Source organism: Magnolia sinica, chromosome 3, assembly GCF_029962835.1.
Source record: "Magnolia sinica isolate HGM2019 chromosome 3, MsV1, whole genome shotgun sequence".
Classification (NCBI taxonomy): Eukaryota; Viridiplantae; Streptophyta; class Magnoliopsida; order Magnoliales; family Magnoliaceae; genus Magnolia; species Magnolia sinica.
Window position 1 is genome coordinate 83,111,931 of NC_080575.1, and position 24,934 is coordinate 83,136,864.

General features: G+C 39.6%; 2 long non-coding RNA genes across 2 annotated transcripts; both read right to left on the reverse strand.

Annotated features, from left to right (window-relative positions):
• Positions 1–14,175: 14,175 nt before the first annotated feature.
• Positions 14,176–16,464, reverse strand: LOC131238594 (uncharacterized). Its single transcript, XR_009167960.1, has 4 exons — positions 16,237–16,464; positions 14,911–15,003; positions 14,485–14,594; positions 14,176–14,318 (listed from the first exon to the last, which is right to left on the reverse strand). It is a non-coding gene; the product is annotated as an uncharacterized LOC131238594 (long non-coding RNA).
• A 7,598-nt stretch (positions 16,465–24,062) lies between these two features.
• LOC131238595 (uncharacterized) lies at positions 24,063–24,691 on the reverse strand. Its single transcript, XR_009167961.1, has 3 exons — positions 24,567–24,691; positions 24,396–24,451; positions 24,063–24,175 (listed from the first exon to the last, which is right to left on the reverse strand). It is a non-coding gene; the product is annotated as an uncharacterized LOC131238595 (long non-coding RNA).
• Positions 24,692–24,934: the final 243 nt, after the last annotated feature.

Sequence of the window (24,934 nt, forward strand, 5' to 3'; positions counted from 1 at the left end):
CGCTCACTTGGACTGTGCGGCTGGGAGAGCGGCCGTGCCATTTGGAGTGTACTAAACCCCGGTGATGATCCTGGAGAGGAACCGTACGATATGTGGACTTATTGAGTAGGAATCACATACTCATACATTCATTTCATTCACTATCCACTCGGTGGTGGTGCGCAACTAATTATTGTGTACCTTCACATGGCTAGAATTTCGGTTGGGCGCGCTACTAATCGGAGTCTACCACATTGGGTCCGACTATCTAAATTTAGGTATGGGATGGTTTGGATAGAAGTCCTTTGTGATAGACCCATAGCTTGCGATCTTATGTACTATCATCCCGACTTCACACTCCGGCATGGTCATTCCATTCGCACCGCATATTGTATTACATCCACGGCATATGGTAATTTGGGCTATTGTGTTTCTGAATTTATATGGTCTAGGTACGCTGACCCTATTTGTATTACTCATTAGGAATGTATATTGCATTGCATCATCGCCATTGATATTTGACGCTTTATGACTCCTTATTTGCATAGTTGATTCGTATTGCGTATTTTAATATTGTATGACTTATGGACTTATCGTATTTTCACTTACTCTATTGTCTTATGATTTGTGATCTTGTCGGTATTTCTGCTTACTTTGAAAATTCATGATCTTGTCAGTATTTTTGCTTATTTCGACATTGTACGATTTATGGATTACCTGTATTTTTGGTATTGTATGATTATGGCATTATATTAAATACTTGACACCTACCTTGTGCACACACTTACACCACCCTCTAAGCTTTCTATATGCTTATGCACGATAGATGCATGCGGGTGATGTTAGGTTGCAGTAGTGTTGAGGTTGAAGCGTACAGTGGTCTTCTGGAGCTTGATTTTTTATTTATGTATTTCCCTTTCAGCATTGTACTCAAATGATTATATTAGTGGATATGTGATGATGATATTGCCTTTGTGAATTAGGTAATCTTATGGTTATGCTTATTATGAGTTAAATGTACAAATCCTCCTTGTAGGATCCCAGGATTGGAATCTGGCATGTGGACGGTAGGAGCCGAGAATGGGATACTACGAGGGATTGGCACCGGATTCGACGATCGGGATTCTTGTGAACCGATTTTTAGGTTTGGGGTGTGACAAGTAGGGTGATGTTAGTGACAGAATCGTTTAAGGAAGATGTTTGGTTAAGAGGCATGATAAATCAATTGGGACTTCAGCAGAAGGCCGTGCCGGTTACTTGTGATAACGAGAGCGTTATCAATTTAGCTAAAAATTCTGTTTATCACTCACGTACTAAACACATTGATGTTCGTCACCACTTTATTTGACAGGTGCTTGAGGAAGGAGGCGTAAAACTGAAGAAGATTCACACTAGCGTGAATCCGGCGAACATGCTCACCAAGGTCGTTCTTACAGAGACGTTCAAGTTCTGTGCAACTTCTTTGGGCCTGGCGATGGCGTAAAAGAAAGACGGAGTGTGTACGAGAACCACTGATTGAAGCTATGATGCGATGCAGAGATAAGAGAAGAGGGCAAGAAGCTACACATTTGAAGATTGAAGACATGGTGGAAATTGTTGTTAATAGATGTCTTAAATCTGAGGAAATTCGACTAGCCCGAGAAAGTTCGACTGAAAGTCCAGCAACAATGTATTTTAGAACTTCTGAGAAATTTGACCAGTCGGAGGACAAGTTCGACTAGTCGAAGTGTCATTTGACTAGCCCGAGCTCTAGTTCAACTAGTTAAAAGTTATGCAGATTGTGCACGAATTGCGTAAATTTGAGGCGATTTTTGAATTATTTCAAGTCGACGTTGAAGTTAGAGTTCTCCAACTATAAATAGGAGTTTTTAGGATGCTCCTAGAGATATTCTAAGGCCTCCTAAACTATTCCAAAGCTTTCTAAAATAGATCTAGGCTTTCAGAGGGTGTAGCAATGGTGAGATTTGAGGAGTACTCAAATCGGGTAAGTTTTTTTCTCTTTATAATTTTTACTTTCATAGTAGACTTCTATCGCTTTGTGTCGTGGTTTTTTCCTAGAAGATTTTTTCACGTTAAATTGTTGCGTTCTCTTTGTGTTTGCTTGGTACTTTTAAATTGTAATCCTAAATTCATCTCTACGTGATTCCGCCATTTATCCCAGCATTAATTCCAACCAATCCAATGTAAGATTATTAAAGAAGTGTAACTCCTACTTGATGATACATCAAAACCATAATTTGGACCATTTAATTTTATTTATATTATGCCAAGTATGCTGGTTAGACTCAGCCTAGCTATGCCTACTCCCTTAGAAAGGTAAGGCCACACCCCCTCCCAACCAACCACGACACAGTGGGAGACGCGACCTCCTGATATTAGGCACTCGAGCGCTCATGTATCTACTCGGTCTCGACGTTGGGACGTCCTCTCGTACCAAAAGGGTTTAAGGATTTTCACCCAGGGCCATCTATGGCAGCCCGATACTAATAACATATTTCCAGTGTCCCATATGGCCATCCACGATATACCTGTGGAGGCTACGGCCCTGATGTCGCTAGGGCATACAGTAATCACAACAGACAATGCTAGATGCATGAGTCATACAATCCAGTCATGCATTAATCCTGCGGATACCGTGCGATCATGTGAGACAATCTCCACCTATCAAGGAGTCTCATAACAACCTGCCTAATGACATATGCAATGGTCAACCACATCTCATAACAAATATGCAGATGATGCGCATGGGCATGTATCATGATGCTAAGCTGTCACATACTCATAATCAGTATCAATAATCGGCATCGACAATCAGCCTCGACAATGTGGACATTTAACCAACATTGCCTCCAAGGAATGGCCCGCATAGAGCCTAACATACAGTGGACTCATGGCCTCACATAAGGGCCTAATATACAACACCATGGGCCTCACTCAAGAGTTTAATATACATCACGATAGGCCTCTCACACAGGCCTAATATACAATACAATGGGCTCCATCGCCTGGCCCTCAAATGCACAATAATGGGCCTCATCACATAGGCCTCAAATGCATCAAGCTGAGGCTGAATGCTCATCAGAATGGGCTTCAAATACGGGCCGCATATACATCACAATGGGCCTCGGCAATTGGCCTCGACAATCAAAATCGGCCTCAATAATTGGAATTGGTCTTGATAGTAATCGGAATCGACAATCGGAATCGGCCTCGACAATCGGAATCAGCCTCGACAATCGGAATCGACAATTGGAATCGGCCTCGACAATCTGAATTGGCCCCGACAATCGAAATCGACAATCGGAATCGGCCTCGACAATCGGAATTGACAATCTGAATTGACAATCAGAATCGGCCTCAACAATCGGAATTGATAATCTAAATCGACAATTGGAATTGACCTCGACAATCGGAATTGACAATCTGAATCGGCCTCGACAATCAGAATAGGAATCGGCCTCGATAATCGGAATAGGAATCGGCCTTGATAATCGGCACCAATGATCGATAATCGGCACCGACAATCAGCATTGATAATCAACACTGATAATCAGCATTGATAATCGGCACTGATAATCAGCATGTCACAAGGTGAGGTCCATAGAGGAATAGCTGATCAACCTAACATAAGGATCGACCCTCGGCTGGGGTTATATTAAATCCAACAACACGAAACCATCCGTTTATGGCGAATGGGGCCCACTTATCTGGGTTAACACACAAGAAAATTATGAGAATGAGCCTAACAATGCCTAAGGGAAGGTCACAATATGGACATCCAACCATCATTACCCATCAATGTAAACCTTTAACCAACATTGCTCCCAATGAATGACGCTCATAGGGTCAATCATATAATGGGTCCACAGTCTCATACAAGAGTCTAATACACATCATCATAAGCCTCGCTTATGGGGCATATACGCATCACATTAGGCCTCACTCATGGGCCAATGTATATAACATTGGGCCGTATCAACAAGTCGAATCAAATGGACTGGTACAAATGGGTCGAATCAAATAGGTTAAGTCAATTGGGTGGATCAAATGGGCCAATACAAATGGACCGAGTCGATGGGCTAAGTCAATTGGGTCAATCAAATGGGCCGAGTCGATGGGTTGAGTCAATTGGGTCGATCAAATGGGCCGATACAAATGGGCCGAGTCGATAGGCCGAATCAAATGGGCCAAGTCAATTGAGTCGATCAAATGGGCCGAGTCGATGGGCCGAATCAAATGGGCCAAGTCCATTGGGTCGATCAAATGGGACGATATAAATGGGCCAATTAAATGGGCCTAATATATCACAATGGGCCTCTACCCATGGGTCCCAAATCCATCACAATGGGCCTTAACCCATGGGCCCCAAATACGTCATATTAGGCTTCTCAAATACAACAAGTGAGCCGCACTACGTGGGCCGCACCATGCATCCATCTATAGAGATCATTTTAGAGCATTATCCAAACAATGAATCAGATCATAAGATCATCTGGACCATACCATAAATAACAGTAGTGATAACAATTTCCACTGTTAAAATTTAGATGGGCCCACCATAGTGTTTATTTTTCATCCAGTCGGTCATAAGGGTTTCAGTGGTCCAAAACTTCTATAACCCAAAAAGGGTTTCAGTGGCAGGCTTCCACTCCACTCTTCCTAAAGTGTGGTCCACCTAATATTAGATCTATCTTATTTTTCTTCTCAAGCCTTATGCAAGCTAGCCAAATGGATGGACGGCGTAGATGTATGATATACATCAGCAGTGGCAAAGCCCATACATCACGGTGGTCTCTACATGGCACCGTCCAGACGGACAGTGCAGATACAAAATACATGAATCAAGGCAGGCCCCACCCCACACGTGTAGTACGTGTGGGTGGGTCCCACGTCCAGAAATAGCTGGACGGTTTGGACGGTACTCGTACAGAACGGTGGGTCCCCACCTTGGATGGACGATGTGGATAAGACCCTCACGTGTGGTGGGTACCTCATAGATTGCTGACGTCAGGTGTAAGGTACACCTGCCAATCCATTCAGCCAGGTGGGTCCCACGTACGTGGCCCACCGGCTATACATATGCCATCCAAACCGTTCGTCAGGTGGGTCCCACGGGAGAGGGTGGCCCACCAGATATTTATTATAATATATTTCTTATATTATATTATATATATCATTTATATATATACATTACATATACAAAGATGAAGTGTCTGCCCACTGTCCAGATCCATTTGGATGGTACAGATTGCTTATGATAAAGGTGGGTCCCACGTAAGAGGGTGACCCACTCTAACAGATATTAATATTATTATTATTACTATTATTATTAAATGATGTAATATCATATATGATATATATGTATGTATGCACGTGTGTATGGATGAGGGGGAGTGAGGTGCCAGCGTCCAGGCTCTCTGGACGCTGGATGGATGACTGGAGTGGCTGCAATGTTGTGGGCCATCTCCACACGTGCAGCACGTGTAGAGTGGCCCCCACTCCCTGCTATCATATGTTGGAGACATACATCAAGGTGGGGTCCACACATGTGGCCCACGTCAGATCCAGATCAATCTGATACTTGTGTTTTCTTTCATCTAGGTCTGTCCAAACGGACTATCATGTGGGCCACTCGGTGGACGGCATGAATAAAATACATACTTCATGATGGGCCACACACACACCATCCAAACAAGAGAGAGAGAGAGAGAGAGAGAGAGAGAGAGAGAGAGAGAAATAGTGAAATAGAGGGACGAAATAGTGAAATAGAGGGACCCCGCCACTATGGGCCCCTTTCTACATTACATACATCAATGTGGATCCCACAACAAGTGGGCCCTAAACTTGAAATCAACGGTGGATCACCCACCTATTGGCCTCCTTCTTGCTCCCTTAGCCTCCTTAGCTCCTATGCTTAACTTTTGACGGCGGATGATGGAGTTTTAATGGTGGGGATGAGAGATTGGGTGGTAGAGAAGTGGGCCACACTTGGCTTACTCTTGGAAGGGTTGGACATTTGGAATTTTTGTGGCTTGGAAAATAAGTTTGAGAAATGAGAGAGGGAGAGGTGATAGATTGATAAGATATGGGTGTTGCAAGGAAAGGGTATGGAGAGGTATGGGTGTGTTTGAATTTTTGTAAAAGAGGGATGGGTAGGGGAGAGAGAGAGTTAACTTGTGGAAAAAGGAGAGATGGGTGTTGGTACTTGAGTATGGTGTGTACTTGACTTGATTGATTGATTGATTGATGAGACATGTTGTAGAGATTCCCTCAAAATTTGCAACGTGCGGTGTTTTTTCGAAATGAACATGGGCCCACATCTCCTGGCTCGAGTATCGGATCGGCGTGCGAGTCACGGCATTGGAACCGCGGTAATGGTGCGGTCGCTAAGGTACAAGTTTTAGGTCGAGCCGACTTCGGTATGCAGGACTCGGCCTACGATCGTGCGCAAACGTCGGATATAGATCAAGGGTTGAGAAATTCGACTGGAAGGACTGCGGAAGCCTAAGGAATGGTATGGTCTAGGATACGGATCTTACAGGTGGGGTCCACTCGAGTTTTGGATCTGATTCATTCTTTAGCTGATGCCATAAAATGATCTCTCCAAATGGATGGTCAGTGTAGATACAAAACATATATCATTGTGGGACCCACATAACTAGGTGACATCACTTTAATAGCAAGCCTCGCTACTCAACCCGCACGCTGAATCTACAGATTGAAGGAAGTGGATTGTGAATCCCAAATTAGAAATTTCATACTGTACAACCCATTTATGGCCCACTAACCTTTTTCAGCCCACTTATTTTTACATCCCCAGAATAAGCCCCAGTTGTACGGATGACTTTTCACATGTCGAAAATACCCCTGCTTTTCCTTCCGCAAGAGGATCGGTTGGTGTTCGAAGACAAGCACTAAGGTGCCTCGAACTCTGAGTTGTACGAACAGTTCAAAAGAGATTAAAGTTACATGGCCCCACAGTTATGTATTTATTATATCCACAACGTTCATCCATGTTTTAAGATCATTTCGGAGCATTATCAAAAAAAAATATATCATATCCAAAGATCAACTGGACCACTCCACAAAGAGCAACGGGAAAATTGATTTTCACCATTAAAAATTTTGTAAGGCCCACCATAACATTTATTTTCCATCCAATCTATTCATAAGGTCACAAAGACCTGGATGAAGTGGAAAAACAAATTTCATAATGATCCAAAACTTCCGTAAACCCTAAAAGGTTTTCAATGGTAGACTTTCAATCCTCCACTGCCTTTTACAGTGTGGTCCACTTGATAGCTAAATCTGTCTCAAGCCTTAATATGAGTTCGCCAAATAGATGGACGGTTTGGATATAACACATACCTCATAATAGGACCCACAAAAAATGGTGGGGATTACAACAGAAAAAAAAAAGCCAGGACTCTATGGCTAAAGATTATAGTTGTAGCCAAAACTGTACTGCCACGACAATCCGTGCACTTCTCTCTCTCTCTCTCTCTCTCTCTCTCTACATGGAGAACTTTATTCTACATACATTTTTCTCTAGTATATATTTATATAAATATGTATATATAAGCATATAAAAAAAATTTCTCTCTTTTTTTCATTTCTTTCTTTATTCATTTAACAAGAATATCTTCTAAACCAAAATTAGTTACTTAACATACCATATATGAATTTAGGGTGGGATAAGCTACTTTAGCCAACTAACCTAGTTATTTTCCAAGATTCCATTAGGTCGATGGTCGAAATCCCATTTCCTTCACTTCACGGTCAATTTCAATTAGTTCGTGGTCAATTTCATTCATTGCATTCACTTCGCGGTCAATTTCATTCATTGCATTCACTTCGCGGTCAATTTCATTCACTTCGCGGTCAATTTCAATCAGCTTGCAGTTGATTTTATTAACTTCACGGTCAATTTCATTCACTTCGCGGTCAATTTCAATCAGCTTGCAGTTGATTTTATTAACTTCACGGTCAATTTCATTCACTTCACGGTCAATTTCAATCATTTCATGGTCAATTCACTTCACTTCACGGTCAATTCCATGCATTTCACGGTCAATCCCGGCGATTCCCCTTCACTTCACGGTCAATTCCATGCATTTCATGGTCAGTTTGCTTCATTTCACGGTCAATTCCATGCATTTCACAGTCAATTTCCTTTACTTCACGGTCAATTCAATTCATTTCACAGTCAATTCCCTTCACTTCATGGTCATTTTCATGCATTTCACGTTCAATTCCCTTCACTTCACGGTCATTTCCATTCATTTTATAGTTAATTCCGGCGATTCCCCTTTACTTGACAGTCAATTCCATGCAATTCACGGTCAATTCCCTTCACTTCACAATCAATTCTGTGCATTTCACAGTCAATCCCGATGATTCCCCTTCACTTCACGGTCAATTCCATGCATTTCACGGTCAATCCCGGCGATTCCCCTTCACTTCACAGTCAATTCCATGCATTTCACAGTCAATTCCCTTCACGCTCAATTCTGTGCATTTCACGGTCAATTCCCTTCATTTCACGGTCAATTCCATGCATTTTACGGTCAATTCTGGTGAATCCCCTTCACTTCACGGTCATTTCCATTCATTTCACGGTCAATCACCTTCACTTCACGGTCATTTCCATGCATTTCATGATCAATTCCCTTTACTTCACGGTCAATTTCATGCCTTTCACGGTCAAATCCCTTCACTTAACGATCAATTCCCTTCACTTCATAGTCATTTTCATGCATTTCACAGTCAATTCCCTTTACTTATGGTCATTTTCATGCATTTCACAGTCAATTCCCTTTACTTCATGGTCAATTCCATGCCTTTCACGGTCAAATCCCTTCACTTCACGGTCAATTCCATGCCTTTCATGGTCAAATCCCTTCACTTCACGGTCAATCGCTGGAATTGACAATGAAATGCATGGAATTGATCGTGAAATGAACGGAATTGACTGTGAAATGAAGGGAATTGACCGTCAAATGAATTGAATTGACCGTGAAGTGCAGGGGAGTCATCGGAATTGACCGTAAAATGCATGGAATTAACCGTGAAGTTAAGAGAATTGACTGTGAAATGAATTGAATTGACCGTGAAGTGAAGGGAATTGATCGTGAAATGAATTGAATTGACCGTGAAGTGAAGGGGAATCGTTGCAATTGACCGTGAAGTGAAGGGAATTGACCGTGAAATGAGTAAGGAAAATCGCCGGAATTGACCGTGAAATGCATGGAATTGACCGTGAAATGAAGGGAATTGACCGTGAAGTGAAGGGAAATCACTGGAATTGACCATGAAATGCATGGAATTGACCGGGAAATGAAGGGAAGTGACTGCGAAGTGAAGGGAAATCGCTAGAATTGACCGTGAAATGCATGGAATTGACCGTGGAATGAAGGGAATTGATCATGAAATGAATTGAATTGACCGTGAAGTGAAGGGGAATCACCGGAATTGACCGTGAAATGCATGGAATTGACCGTGAAGTAAAGGGAATTGACCGTGAAGGGGAATCACCAGAATTGACCATGAAATGCATGGAATTAACCGTGAAGTGAGGGAATTGACCATGAAATGAATTGAATTGACCGTAAAGTGAAGGGAATTGACCGTGAAATGAATTGAATTGACCGTGAAGTGAAGGGGAATCGCCGGAATTGACTATGAAATGCATGGAATTGACCGTGAAATGAAGGGAATTGACGATGAAGTGGTTGAAATTGACCGCAAAATGAATAAAATTGACCGTGAAGTGAATAAAATTGACTGTGAAGTTAATGAAATTGACCGCAAAGTGAATGAAATAAATGAAATTGATTGCGATCTGATTGAAATTGATCGCAAAGTGAATGAAATGAATTTTTAACCATCGACCTGATGGAATCTATGAAAATGACCAGGTTGGTTGGCTAAAGTAGCTTCTCCTACCCCAAAATCATATATGGTACGTCAAGTAACTAATTTTGGTTTAAAAGATATTCTTGTTAAATGAATAAAAAAGGAAATGAAAAAAAAAAAAAAAACAGAGAGAGAGAGAGAGAGAGAGAGAGAGAGAGAGAGATATTATTTTTTTTAATTTGCTTATATATACATATTTATATAAATATCTATTAGAGAAAAATGGAGGTAGAATAAACTTCTCCATATAAAAAAAAAAAAAAAAAACAAAAAAAACAAAAAAGAAAAAAAGTGTATAAACTATCATGGCACTACAGCTATTACTACGGTTATAATCCGTTGCCATAGGAACCTTCGATATGTACTGAAAGTTGCAGAATTTTTGATGCAAACTTGCTGTACACTTCTGTACCTTTTTTCATCGTATCAAGACGCCATCATTACGTATCGAAGTACATGTCGAAAGACCTTCGATACACGTCGAAGGATAAATCGATAAAGCAGGGCCCACACATATCTGAAAAAGCAGGAGCATTTTCGACATGCAGAAAAAGCTGTCCGTACAGCGGGGCTTATTTCTGGGAGCCAAAATTAAGTGGGCATAAAAGGTCCGTGGCCATAAATGGGTCGTACGGTAGGAAATTTCTCATCCCAAATGGAAGGAAGCCGATTGCGTAGTAACTCACCAGGCTTAGCGAACTGAGTAAACTCTATGGGGTCCACCATGATTTATATATTTTATCTGCTCTGTCCATTGATTTTACCAGATAATTTTAGAGCTTGACACCAAAAATAAAGTATATAAAATGTTCAAATGGACGACACCAAAGGAAACAGTTGAATAGAATGTTTACCATTGAAAATTTATTAGGAGCTACAAAAGTTTTGGATCAAAATTATATTTGTTTTTTCCCTTCATCCATATCTCTATGATCTTATGAACAGGTTAGATGACAAATAAACATCACTGTGGGGCTAGAAAGGTTTCAACGGTGGAAATCATTATTCCCACTGTTTAGCTTGCTATGATTCACTTGATATTTGGATGTACTTCAATTTTGGGCTCAACCCCTTAAATTAAATGGAAAACCGGATGGACGGCGTGGAAAGACCACATACACACAAGGTGGGCCCAACTGAGTTTACTCGGATAAGAGCGTACTTAACTGTACTCGGTACGCAATCCGATTTTCAAATGGAAACCATCTAAGGTTTCCGTTTGACTTTTCCTGAAATGTTTTTTTTTTTAATATATTTAAAAATTTTGATGATGTGGCACTTACAGTGACCAGTAATAAAGCTAGATTCAGCTGCTCACTGTTTCCACGAAACAGAGGACCAGCAATGGGGAATAATCTTGACTAAACAAGTCAACCGCGCTGGGCCACACCCGTACATTGAGGTGCCATTCATTGAGCGTTGATTGTCTAATTGTCACGTTTCCAAAATCATGTCGATCTGCTCTTTATGGTCCATTGACCAGGCACGTTAGAGGATATGCTGCCTCACTCCATTGCCAGTCTATCATACTAGTGTACTAACTCCTTTAAGATGGATCGAACGCTTCACTTGTAAACTGGTGCACGTGCGTTAGATCAAGGACATTTATCAGGTGCCGCTCCTCAATTTACATGTCTCGCCCTAAAGTCAGTTCACTCATCGGGCACACACGTGTGTAAAATGAGTATGGACCGTTGATTAATTTCTTTCAGTTATTCATTTATTTTGTGCATGTGTAGCCCACGTAATGAACAGACCAGCAGCAATTTTAGTCCAAGGAATCTAAACAGAGGGACGAACCGGATGAACAGCTTTAGATGACACTCACGTGCAATACATTGCTACACGTGAGAGGCGGCCTACAAAAAAATATGTACTCCCTTGAATTCACTTGAGCATTCCGGGAGCATTCCGGGACTTAGCCCTTACACGAAGCTGCTGACTCTATCTTTTATCCATCCTTCGACCACAAGGCGTTGATTAGTATCCTCCACTTTTATAGCAAGCTAAAATCATGGGTAGAAAACGACAACAATAAAATTTTCAACTGGCGGCCTACCGTAGAAAGCTAAAATCATGACCAGAAAACGGGAAGAATAAAATTTTCAAATTGCAGCGTTGAATGTGCGAGATTCGAGGGCTTTAGCAAGCTTCTGGTGGTTATTGAAGGTCAGGTATGGAGATTCCGATGATTCACCGTCGGTATCTTTCAAAAGGAGTTATATATGATACTCAGCCTAGTGTAGCAGTTTTCATTTTTAACCATCCAATAAATTCCCACCAATCCAATATAAGATGACTAAAGAAGTGTAAATCCTGCCTGATGATACATCAAAACCATACTTTGGACCATTTAATTAATTTATTATTATTTTTAATTATTATTATTATTATTAATTTTACCTTCAATTGAATAGAGTCTCTTTTTATTCATGGATTCTCGGATGATGTTATTTAGCTCACTTTAGGATACTTGCATATATTAAATTCGCACATGTTGTTTGGCTTTGTTGAGGATACTCATGACCACAGGCACTCGCAGCCCACATCAATGAATGGACGATCTTCTCTGATTCCTTTGAGATGCAAATTCCCTGCGACAATTGTTGAGGGAGCCATGCAATGACGGATTTGTGGGTTTGACGGTTATGTCCATCACAAGCACCATTATTTCATGTGGTCTGGTCCACCTGAGATTTAGATCTACTTCATTTTTAGGCTCAAGCCCTAAAATGAATAGGCAAGATGGATGGACGATGTAGATAAAATATATGAGCCATTGTGGGGCCCATTGAGGAGTCACTACCCTATCGAGTAAAAAAGAAAGGACGCAACTTCGGTCGGTGAAGCACCAATAAAGGCTCTATCAATGCTCATCAGGATTTCCCGGCGGTCTTTTGTGACCGCCGCCAAAGGGGAGATTTACCGGCAGTCAGTAGCTTTTATCGGCGGTCAGTAGACTTTGCCGACATTCAGCAGCTTTTACCGGCAGTCAACAGCCTATACTGGCACTTCTTCTGACTGGCATTATAGCATGAAAATGCATTTTTAAAGGTCTTCCTAAACACTGTGAAAGACAAACATCCATCAATGATTATATTGGTTATTAAAAACTACAAAATAGATATGTTACACTCGTGATTCATCAAACTTCCCACATCTTAAGCTGGTCTAAAAAATGTTCAGCGTGTGCATAAGGAAAAACTTTTTAAGAAGGATCTTAACATTAGAAGTCATAAGTGAATGCTTTTGAATGGTAAATTTACATACAGGCACCCATGTGCCAACAAGGATTTCAACACTCGCATGTAGCAGCAAGATATTTTGCTATCGTCCACCCATACCCATTGTCATTAGCTATTCCGGCAATAAATGCCCTTTACTTGAGAGCAAAATTCCCTCAAATTGTTTATATATTGTTCCCATTAGGTACAATTATAAAAAATTAACCCAAAAATATTACATATATTTGTTATCAAACACCTAATGCCATTTGCATGGGACCAAATACAATTCCATAACACCTAATCTCATCTAATACCATGCACCAAACAACATATATGGTCCAAAAAAAGATACTGCAACGTAGCTGACCATATCTTTGTGCTGTTGGATGCTCTACACCATCCTGCCATCATTCAAGGATATAACTTGGAAGCTATTCTCCCAATTGCCACATGCGATCAAAAAGTTTTTAGATGGCATTAGCAATGGAGCAAAGCACTGTTTTGCAAGCTCAACATTCTGAGCCAAGGGAGCAACGATTTTGCGGAACGAATTCCAAAAAAGGGATCCTACAAAAAGGTGAATCTGCCTCAGGAAAGAAGTAATTAACACCAGGATATATATATAAAAAAAAAGTTTTCATATGCAAAAATATTTAAGGAAAAAATGAATAAGAAAATACAAGCCAATTAATCAGATTAACGGCTTATTCTCCTACCTGTGAACTAGAGAAGGTAAAGTTTCCACCCAATTGCAATTGAGTTGTCAACCACATCTTAACCGACATGGTCAGGCCTTGGTTTACAAGGACAATAATTGATTCCAGCATGCAAATAAATAATATAGCAGATGGTGGATAAGTTGTATTAGGAATGATTGAAGTCAAAGTGATTGACGCAGGGGCAAGATATAATGGATGGGCAATGGGAATTGGTGGCCCTCTTCTAGGACGTTTTTTACAAAAGAGCGATGGGATTTGATGGCCTTCTTCTAGGATGTTTTTTTACAGAAGATCTAGATTGGTCTGTCCATGCACAATCATATGAGAAGTCAAAACACATGAACAAGATCTATTTAAAGTGGTGACTATTAAATTCCTCCTCGCTGTGTGGAAGAAGTTGTGGAAGCCAACCACCATCCCATAATATCTCTGCAAATATACTCGACATACATAAAAAACTGGCCAATGCATTGAGCACCTATAAAAAGAAAGCACATTTTACTGTTTCAAGTTAAATGAACCATTTCAAGAAATTACAAGTTAGTAAGGAAATATTAGAATCTAGCACCCAAATTTTCTATATGTAACATCAAGAAAAGAAATTTGGTATCATTTCCTCTGCTAAACATGAGAAAATACCATACCATCCAGTCCATATGGAATACTATCTATGTAAAGCTATTGTCTGATCTGCTTCGATCGAAATCATTTTTCAGCTCCCTCTTACTAGGATTTCACACACATATCATCACACCTAGAAATAAAGTACAAGGAAAAAAAATCATTCTTTTAGATAGTACCTAGAGCTTACTTTAATTTCAAATGCGAAACATCAAAAAAGTAAATAATGGAATGCAGAAAAGAAGAAGAAGAAGATGCAGAATTAGGACACGTGGGACACTCAATCATGAATCGGGATTGTTCATTCAATAGTACCATTGGGAGCAAGCCATGGTACAAGAATCAACCCGATTGGATGATCCTCAACCTTTGAATGAGTTAATTTATTACAACCATCCATTGTTTTTGAGCCATAGATCACATGATCTGAGTATTGTGTCTCAACCCACCTGGAAGAATGACCATTGATTCCTCTTTGACCAGCTTGCAGCAAAAGTCCACATCATCTAAATGTCAGCCAAACGTGACACATCCAGCTTTACCTACATTGCAGAGTATGAGAAAGTTTCCTCAGGCCTATATTTTCATGTGTAAAGAACCCCAATTTTTATAGCAACTAAATTAAAATTCTATTTAATGTTGCTTCCAGAGACACCCTTAGGGCACCATCAAAGTTCTATTCAAACAAGCCCTTATGAAAATTGAGGTGAGTAAATTCCCTGCATTTCAAGTATATATCTTTGAATTCTCCAATCATTCATTACCTGTATATATTTTCTAGAGATCTGATTTTAGGTACTCCCTCATCACTCCCATACTGAATCATAACCCATGCCCGTTTATATGATGCAATTTTACATATTGTAAATAGAAACAGAGAGTACTGTAAAAAAATAAAAACAATGACTAACAACAATGCTCAACAAGAGAGGGACCTGATTTCATAAAATATCACTTAGTAATTTTTCATTACTTTCAACAAATTCTGCAGTTATGAAAAGGCAACTAATGATTTTGTAACAATGGCACAACAACGTAAAGACCCAAAGTAAGAACATGGAAGATGAGAAAAACTTGGATACTCTGGCAGTGTTATGGGTGGAACCCAGGAACTTAAAAATTACTTAGATATTGCACATGTGGCATAGGCACAACTTATGGTATCTAGTGTAGATGTGTCATGAATCAAAAATTAAGCTTGACTGATTATCTGGCTAGTGGATTGATGGCCATTTTTTGGACAATTAAAAATGGAAATAATAAAATATCCAATGGTACCATTTCCACAAACACGTGGTCTAATCAGTGGAGGTTTAAGAAAGAAAAAAGAAAAGACGAAGCTTTAGTCGGAATTGAATTAAGATAATCTGCTCAATGAAAAGAAGTATGGAAAAATAATTCGGGACCGTAACTCAATGTTTGGTAGATGGTGTTTTACAAAATTGATCATGATTCGCTCAGCTAACCTCTCAAGAAAAAGAAAGAAACAAATGAAGAAAGAAGCACGTAGAATTCTCATTTATAGTCAAAATACCAGCTCACCTGAAGCTTTAAAGCATTATACATTGATATGGTGAAAATCATGCTTACAGGTCCAACTTCCTTTGTGATGTTTCTTGATACAATAAATAAATAAATAATAATAATAATAAAAAAAAAAAATCAAAGAATCAAGCCAATGTTTACACTAAATAGAAAAATAAACAAGATGTGTTGTGGAAGCTTGCAGCTCTTACATTTTCTTGCAAAGTCATAGGTTAGAATCTCAGTCATACAATATGATTCTTGTGAGAATATGAATTATTCACGTATAGTATGTTCAGATCCACCAACAATCTGAAATATTTCTTGGGAGGGCGGAGATCGTTGGGGTTGTGAAGGGGTTGATGGATAGAAAAGATGGAAAGAGATTGCGGATGGCATTAGCTGAAGGTGGGTCATCGTACAAGGCCATGTTTAAGGTGGCCTGACCCACAAATGGAAGGGCATCAAGGACACTTGAACTTTCCTCTTCTTCATCACCTTCACCATGATTACTTCATCATCTTCACCATGATTACACCCAAACACCGGTGTTTGTCAATTGAGCTTCCAAAACAAGTAACATAATATTGACAGAGGATAAAGGTTGCAGTTTCCACTTTTTGCTATTCAAATGGAATTTCAGAACAAAGATGTAGCAACTTGCATTGATAGAGTCCCTATATGAATCTAGTTGGAAATTCAAACATTATACATCCAGACATCCAAAAATAGATCTAATGGGTTTCCACAGTAAAATCCTTCAGGATGCATTACTAGCTAAGCTACTTTCTTTTCAGATATTACGAATCCTATGTAATGTGCATTTGGATGCATATTAAAATGAATATTCAAATAATTAGTCGAATAAAGTGATAACCAAATTGCAAGTAACTTTCTTAGCATTCGTATTGAAGAATTGAGCTACACATTGCTACCACATTATTTCAAATATGACTTTAATGAAACACAACTGCAATTTGAGGCTGCTTCCTATTATGAATACTAAAAAGCATAAACAACATAATTCAGACACTAAAAATATTTTAAAAATAAATAAAAAATCACTCCATTTGGCAATCATATTTTCTGTGGAAACACAAATTGGATTACTTACATACAATGAAACCACTGTGGCAACCTGCAACCTTGCTCAAAGTTCCGATGCATATATCCACATCATTCTCACAATCAAACTGCTCTACCACTCCACCACCATGCTTGCCACAAACTAGTGTCCCATGGGCCTGAAGAAACTCTAGGTAACTACCAGTGCATTAGATCAATCACTGTTTTATATGACACAATCATGCAGCTCTAATTGGAATTGGAAGCCACACTTACATCATCAATGACCAATAAAAATCCCATGCTTCTTCCGAAGCTCCACAAGTTCAATCATAGGTGCAAAATCGCCATCCATACTAAACAAGCTGAATAAGAAGAAAAACCACAGTAGCTTATATGACAAAAATACAATATATAGCTAAGAACTTACATAGAAATTGAGAAAAATGATTTGACTTTGTATCCTTGCATAGAATGGCGTATTAGGAAGACAAATTATATGATCCGCTTACCCAAGGATATGCATACCATCCTCATGTCCTTCGTACAAATCCAGCCTTGTTTTGGTCATCCAGACCATAGATCCTATGCCCCAGTGGATGGACCATGGCTCAAAATCTCCCTTACGATACAATCTTGACTCTTCCATTGGTCACCTGCGGAGACATTTAAGAAAACTAGTGTAGTAACAGTCCACATTCAACTTGACTAGTTTGGTTCATTCAATGAATGGGAAAACATGAAAAAGCTGTTCAAACTGGGAAACTGTTGAATAGTTTTTTTTTTTTTTTTTTGGAGAGAGAGAGAGAGAGAGAGAGAGAGAGAGAGAGATTGGAAATTGTTGAATCAAAGCAGATGAGAAACCAAAGGTTTTCTTTTGAGCACAAAGAGTGTTGTGGGAAATGGAAATTTTTAGAGCAGATGATCGACTAGGCAATGAGTATCAAATGAACATGTTTTACTTGTTTACTGCATCCAACCTTGCTAGAGAGTTTATCACCATCCTCCCAAAGAAGATCATATGGTGATTGCTTCTTATCTAGCCTGGTAAAGAAACATCCAAATGTGTGTGTGTGTGTATGAGAGAGAGAGAGAGAGAGAGAGAGAGAGAGAGAGAGAGATCCCACAGTTTCAAGATCCCAGCCCAACCATAGACAACAACCTGGCCTTTCGTCTGGAATCAAATCCATTCACCAATGTGGGGCAAAAAACTAGCCATCATCATTGATACTATAGAAAGCAAGGGGTGTTTGGATGGAGGAAAAACAAAACATGGAATTGTAACCAATAGATTTTGAATGAACTGCATGTGGGACTGTAATATAAGAACTAGCCCTTTAATTTCATGGCTGCATATAGAATTCGATATGCATGGAAAAAGAAAATCCATGATTCAAATTATAGTAATGAATACTTTATTAAGATTAGAGGGGATTAAGCTCCAAAAACAAAAGAAAGAAAGAAAAAACACTTACTAAAGGTCCCAAGATTATTATTATTATTATTATTTAATAAAAAAACAACCAACCATACAAAGGCCCGTCTTACAAGTAATAACCCTAGTTTCTTTGACAATTTAAATTCAATTCAAGTACAATTTTATTTGCTTTCATTGGTGAAATACTAAAATATAACCATTATTGCAGTAATTTGGGTTCTCTCCGCTTCCAATTCCCTGCATGTTGCAAACAAACTACTATTCCAAGCTTACCTACAAAATAGTTTTTTTCCCAAGGTATGTACATTAAGTAGAACATAATACCAGTTATAAACAAATTACTATTGCAAGCTTACCTGCAGAATAGCTTTTCCAAGATACCAGTTATAAATAAGAAATGTTGTGCCAATTATTTATCCCGACACCAAAACCCCTACTCATATGATAAGCTAGAGGGCTTCCATCTAAGCATACTGCATTATTTTTCGGATTGCAAACACAACATAATCAAACTACATGCAGAAAATTGATTACCAAAAAAAACAAAAAACAAATTAGAATTGAAAGAAGACCCAAATTAGATAAGATGGAAGAGAGTCGTAAATGATGAAAATCCACACCTGACCCTTTCGCAAGGGGGTTTTCAAAGCTCTCGCATCAGCCATTCTGCACAATCATGTTAAATATCAGACCAGAGGCGGTGCACAACCAAACACCATGTCCCTTGAAGGTCCAAGCCTTCTACCCCAACTAATGCTTATAACTTATTTGGAAGTCTTGTAGATTTCCAATGTGGGACTAAAACCAAAGTAATACAAACAAGGGACAAAAGGAGATTTGGTTAAATTTTGACCATAAACAGGCCTAGATATGTTGATCCTAGCTATATGGTCAAAATGGATAGTTGCAAGCAATGGTCCACATACAACCTTACCCAATTGGATGGGCATAATATACATATGACGATATTAAAAAAAAAAAAAAAAATGTAAGTGAGACCTTCTCTTTTTTAAAAAGAAGGTAAATTTGTAGAAGATTACTTGCATGACCATTTGTAGAAGATGCATACGAGTTATTTGCTTGAAAGCCATCCACTATTAGCAAATATGTCTATCATAGCCCGGATGATACATATGCTTTGATCCAGTACTGATTTTAGGTCAGTGATATAGTCACTGATTGGTAATTCTACTTGTGAAAAGTGTGCCTGAAATACCAAAATCACTGAGACATAATATACATATGAAGATATTAAAAAAAAAAAAAATTTAAGTGAGGCCAGATAAGTAGGGACTCAACTCATCTGTACATGTGGAGTCCACAGTTTGGTGGTCTAGACTGTTAATCTAACGTGCCCCACCATTAATGGGATGCCCCAAAAATCACCTGCAATGAAAGATACTAACCTTTCAATGAGGGTGAATATGGTAATCTTTTTCTTAACCATCTATCAGTAAGCAACTGATTGAATAGTTAGGATCCTCCAATCTGTGATATTTTAGGACCTTGCCACTTTCAACCAATGGGCGATTAGAATAATGGGTCTATCACCAAAACTGCAGGCTCAATCTGGTAATCTTTTTTCTTAACCATCTAGTAGTAAGCAACTGATTGAACAGTTAGGATCCTCCAATCTGGGATATTTTAGGACATTTCCACTTTAAGCAATGAGCCATCAGAATAATGGGTCTATCACCAAAACTGCAGGCCCAACTAGTACAACAGAATAATATAATGACAAGCCATGCATTTTCTCAGGACCTGTGACTCCTTAAAAATTTTACTAAATAGAACTTGAAATGAAGAATCAGAAGATGCAATCCACTCCGCTCATTTCTTTTTTTTTTTTTTTTTTAAAGATAATCTTTCATTTCATTTGTGTAATCAATGTACAGGTAACGACTTCCCTGATTTCCCACCTGGAGATAAAAACTCAGGGGGAGAACAGGGAGATAGAAAGGACTTTACAAAAAACTGCCCAAAAAGGAGGCTATCTAATCTCTCTAATGGCACCCAATCCAACTTTGTCAAGGAAAATATGGCCTCTGGTGACTAGGGGAAGATCCTTGACCGCGGAGATCACGACATTTGAGTGGAGAGCGCTGCCCGATCGCACCAAGCTATCCGTCAGAGCATTCCCTTCTCTTGGGATGGCTTTAAATACACATGTGCCCGTTTGCCTCAGATTTTTTATCCTATTCAACCAGGGTTTCCAGATCCAGGACAGGTGGGCTATGCCATTAAGCACATCCGCCACAAACTTTGAACCTGTTTCCACCTCAACCAAATTCAGCCCAAAGGATCTGCAGAGAGAAAGACTGTCACAAACGGCCCTTAATTCTGCTATATTGTTAGAGCCCACACCATACCCAACATAAAAAAGCAAAGATCAAAGATCCTTTATCATTTCTGCATAGCCCCCCTCCACCTGAAAGCCCGGGGTTTCTGCTAGCTGAACCGTCAATGTTAAGCTTAAACCAACCCAAAGATGGAACTAACCACCGCACCACTTGGAACGAACTTTGCCACTGGACTCTCGGGCTGGATAGGCCGACATCACTGCAGGTGCTGCTACTGCTGTGAGCACCGATGGTGGAACCACTTCTCTGAGCGCTGGAAATTCTAGAAAGCCACCACGATATGTGACCTATGGTGGCTATGATGGAAACTGGGGAGCCATCGAACCGACAAGCGTTGCGCGTTTTCCAAATTTCCCAAACAATGATCGAAGGGGCCAGCCTGCGGAAGGATTTCGCACTGGTAACATGGGCTGGGGCAGACCACCGTTGGTTCCATCTTCCAGCAACATGGAGGGCCTGCAACTGCAGAATCCCTGCTAAGTCTCCAAAATGCTTCCAAATCCTATCTACCAGGTTGCCGAGGAAGAGGTGTTCAATGGACTCTGTGGATGGCCTTCTGTTTGGAGAATTGTTGCAGTAGATGCATTGAGAGGCGAGATGAATCCCTTTGGCCTGGATGTTTTCGTCAATAGGAATCGCTCCTTGGATCAGTTTCTAGGCAAAAATCTCCATCCTCATCGACTTTTTTTCGTCCCACACCAAGCTTGCCCAAGGCATTATTTGGTTGATGTTGCTACAGAAGTTCCAGGCAGACTTGACTGTGAATTTACCTGACGATGCGAGGGGCCAGACGCAGACGTCCCTGTCATCTGAGATCGTTAAACCGGCTTGGAAGATGTGGTCGACGGTGTCTTGGGGAAGGTAGGAAAACATTGAGGAGGGGGGAGGGGCCCTGACATGCCAATGAGGTCCTTTACATGGAGAGAAAGCAGGTGAGGAGGAATGGGAGAGGTGACAATTTGATCCAGTGAGCCGAACCCCATCCAATTCGCCTTCCAGAGGTTTACTTCCCCATTGCCAATAATCCATTGGCTATTAGCTGCAACTACCGGAAGGGAGCCTATGATGCTATTCCAGAGAGGGGAGGCTTGAGACGTTCTGCTCCTTCTGGTCTCAGGGTCCAGGTCGCTGTGAAACTTAGATCTCATAAGCATTGTCCAGGGGCTGACTTCTTTGCCGAATTTAACTGCCCAGGCCATCTTCATTATATTGGCTTTCATGATCTCTTTTAACTGTCTGATCCCCAGCCCACTGTCTTCCATGGGGCGAGTGATTTTTTTCCAAGCAATCCAGTGAAACTTGCGCCTGCCCTTTGCCCAACCCCATAAGAAATTAGCAAAATCCCTTTCAAGTTCCACAAGAACACCGAATGGAACTTGTGCCGCCGCTAACACGTCAATGGGGACACTGTAAAAAATGTGTTAAATGAGAGTGGCCCTCTCGGCTTGAGATAGAAGCTTGATAATCTACCCTGAAATTCTTGAATGAATTTTATCCAGCAGCAACTGAAAATCTGCTTTTTTGGCTCTTTTCCACAGGATCGGTACACCCAAGTATTAAGCAGTTATCATGAATATTAAATAATTCATGGAGGCAACGATAATTTTTTATTACCAAAAATCATGACACCACACATACAATTGAGCCAGTTCAAACAAAAAAATTAGGGTTTTAAGGCTATTCTTCTTCAACTTCATAAAATGCAATGGAAGATGAAGAAAGAAGAATAGATTAACTCGTGAACCAAGTACTGAAGAATGTGCAAGGAAATAAGCTTCTTCCATCAACCAATCTGATTGAAATATCAAAGCATGCAAATCGCAAATAGCCAATGAGCTCGAATGAAATGAATCACTACACCCATAAACTGAAAATTGACCTTTCAATCCCAATGCAAGAGTGAAGTGAATTCAATTGCAAAATGAAACAAAGGTTGGGGCTCTGCATAGGTTATTTCCCTAGCCAATAGCCGTGTTAAGTGCCCTTCCCATGTTAGGGAGTGTCTTCCCATTGTTATAGTTGTGCCTCTTTCATCTTAATAAAATGTTTCGTTCATAAAAAAATTAAAAATTAAAAATTAAAACAAAGACAATGTATCAGAAGCATTCCCAATGAACAAAATTAATGATGCTAACCTCATGGCCAGATTGATGTAGGCATGAACGTGATGAGGTCGATCACCATCTTCCTCAAAGATAATTACTCTGAATCGACGGAGTTTCTCTAGACTCATCACAGAGACTTCTCAAATCCACAAGGAAAGAAAGCAAGAAGAATAGAGATAAATTCTAATAAATTCGTAATTTGATTGATGAATGAAAATAACAAGTTCAAAACCCTTTAAATAGGGATACCAAGCAATGAGAGAGAAATTAGAAGCAAACTATAACTAAAACTCCTAGAATTTGCAACTTACTATTTATAGGTGGCCGTGATGTCTAATAGTGCGCAAGGTTTTCGACCAAAAATAGTAAGTGTCCTATTTGGCTTCACTAAGCTATTCTCCTAATTATTCTAAGCTCTTTTCACGTTGGGCGCAACTCCTAATGCCCAATGGATGAAGAGTTATAATCAAACTAAAACTTACTATTTATAGTAAAAACGGAATTAAAATAGGGAAACGACCGTCAATCTGGGGGTATTTCACAAATACAGCTTGCATAATCTTGCATAGCAGGGTTGGTGGCTAAAGTAGCTTATTCTACCCCAAAATCATATATTTTACGCCCGATAACTCATTCCGGATTGTGAGATACGCCCGATCTAAGGTCTGATGGTCTGGATCACTTCTGTCATCGACTAGGCCTTTCTGATCCATCTTGGCCATGAAACTATCTGCGACCCACTCTACATCACAGATACATACGAACAAAATTAATGGTGCTAACCTCATGGCCAAATACATGCAACAAAAACATAAGTAAAATAATATCATTGGTTCCCAACACATTCTCAGTTAACATCTTTCAAGTCACGACCTTTCTGTAAGTAATCAAGTCACCAAGATGGTTCTCTTCCAAAAGATTATATGACTATTTATGGCAAGTGGCCAATGAGTGTCTGCCTTAAAATTTCCACAATCAATTATTTTTACCATGTGACCTATTATTTATATTTTTATTGGTACATGACCTATTTTTTGGTACGGTATATATTTATCTTATGTGAGCTACTATTTATAGCACATGACAAGTCTCTCAAAGATTCACCTTTGGGTTCCATATAGTGCTTTTGCATTTGGGATTTCTTGGCTCCTCAACCAATGGCTCTGCAGAAGGCTCTTTTGGCTCTGCTCTAGCATTTACTTCAATGAGGTCATGCTCAAATCTATTCCACACAAGCAGAAACAATAAACTGTTTATTCTGAACAGTTTCTGCCATAAAGAAATCCAAAAGCATAAAAATCTAATCTAAATCCCATAAAAAATAGCCCCATTTCTGAACTCTCCCCCAACACATAAGCAGAACTAACTATGCAGCCAATAGAAAGAATGCAGACGACAAAGTACATTGCACTATAACAGGGCAACTTAAAAAGAGAAGATACCTGACAGGAGTGTGTAATGACAGATTAAGGTTTCCCTTTGGCCAGTGCAGAACAATCTAAGGAAAATTGAGAAGATCCATCATAATACATACTGAGTACACACTTCACCCTAGATTTAAGACAAGTACGATAGCTGTGACTTGCAAGCAACTAAAATAAGAAAAGTCATACCTTGGTGAATTCCAGGGATATTGATAATTTTGAATACCACTTGCTTAAGGCCAAGTAGTCCCTTTCAACGTCCACCAAACAGGATGGGTAAACCTGAAAATAGAGTATAATTCAATTATCCCACCTCTCCAAAGACACTACGATTCCCATATAGAGTAAAAGCAAGAAGTAAATGAACCAGATTGTTTGAATCAGCTCTAGATGGAAAAAAGGCAAAAAAAGGCAATAATAATAATAATAATAATAAAAAAAAAAAAAAAAAAAAAAAAAAAAAAACCTATGAAATATTGTAGTTGTTTCCTAACTCTCAGCTCTTTGAAGTGTTCAATGGTTGTTTCTCTCCTAGAATAATCTCCTCGCATGACATT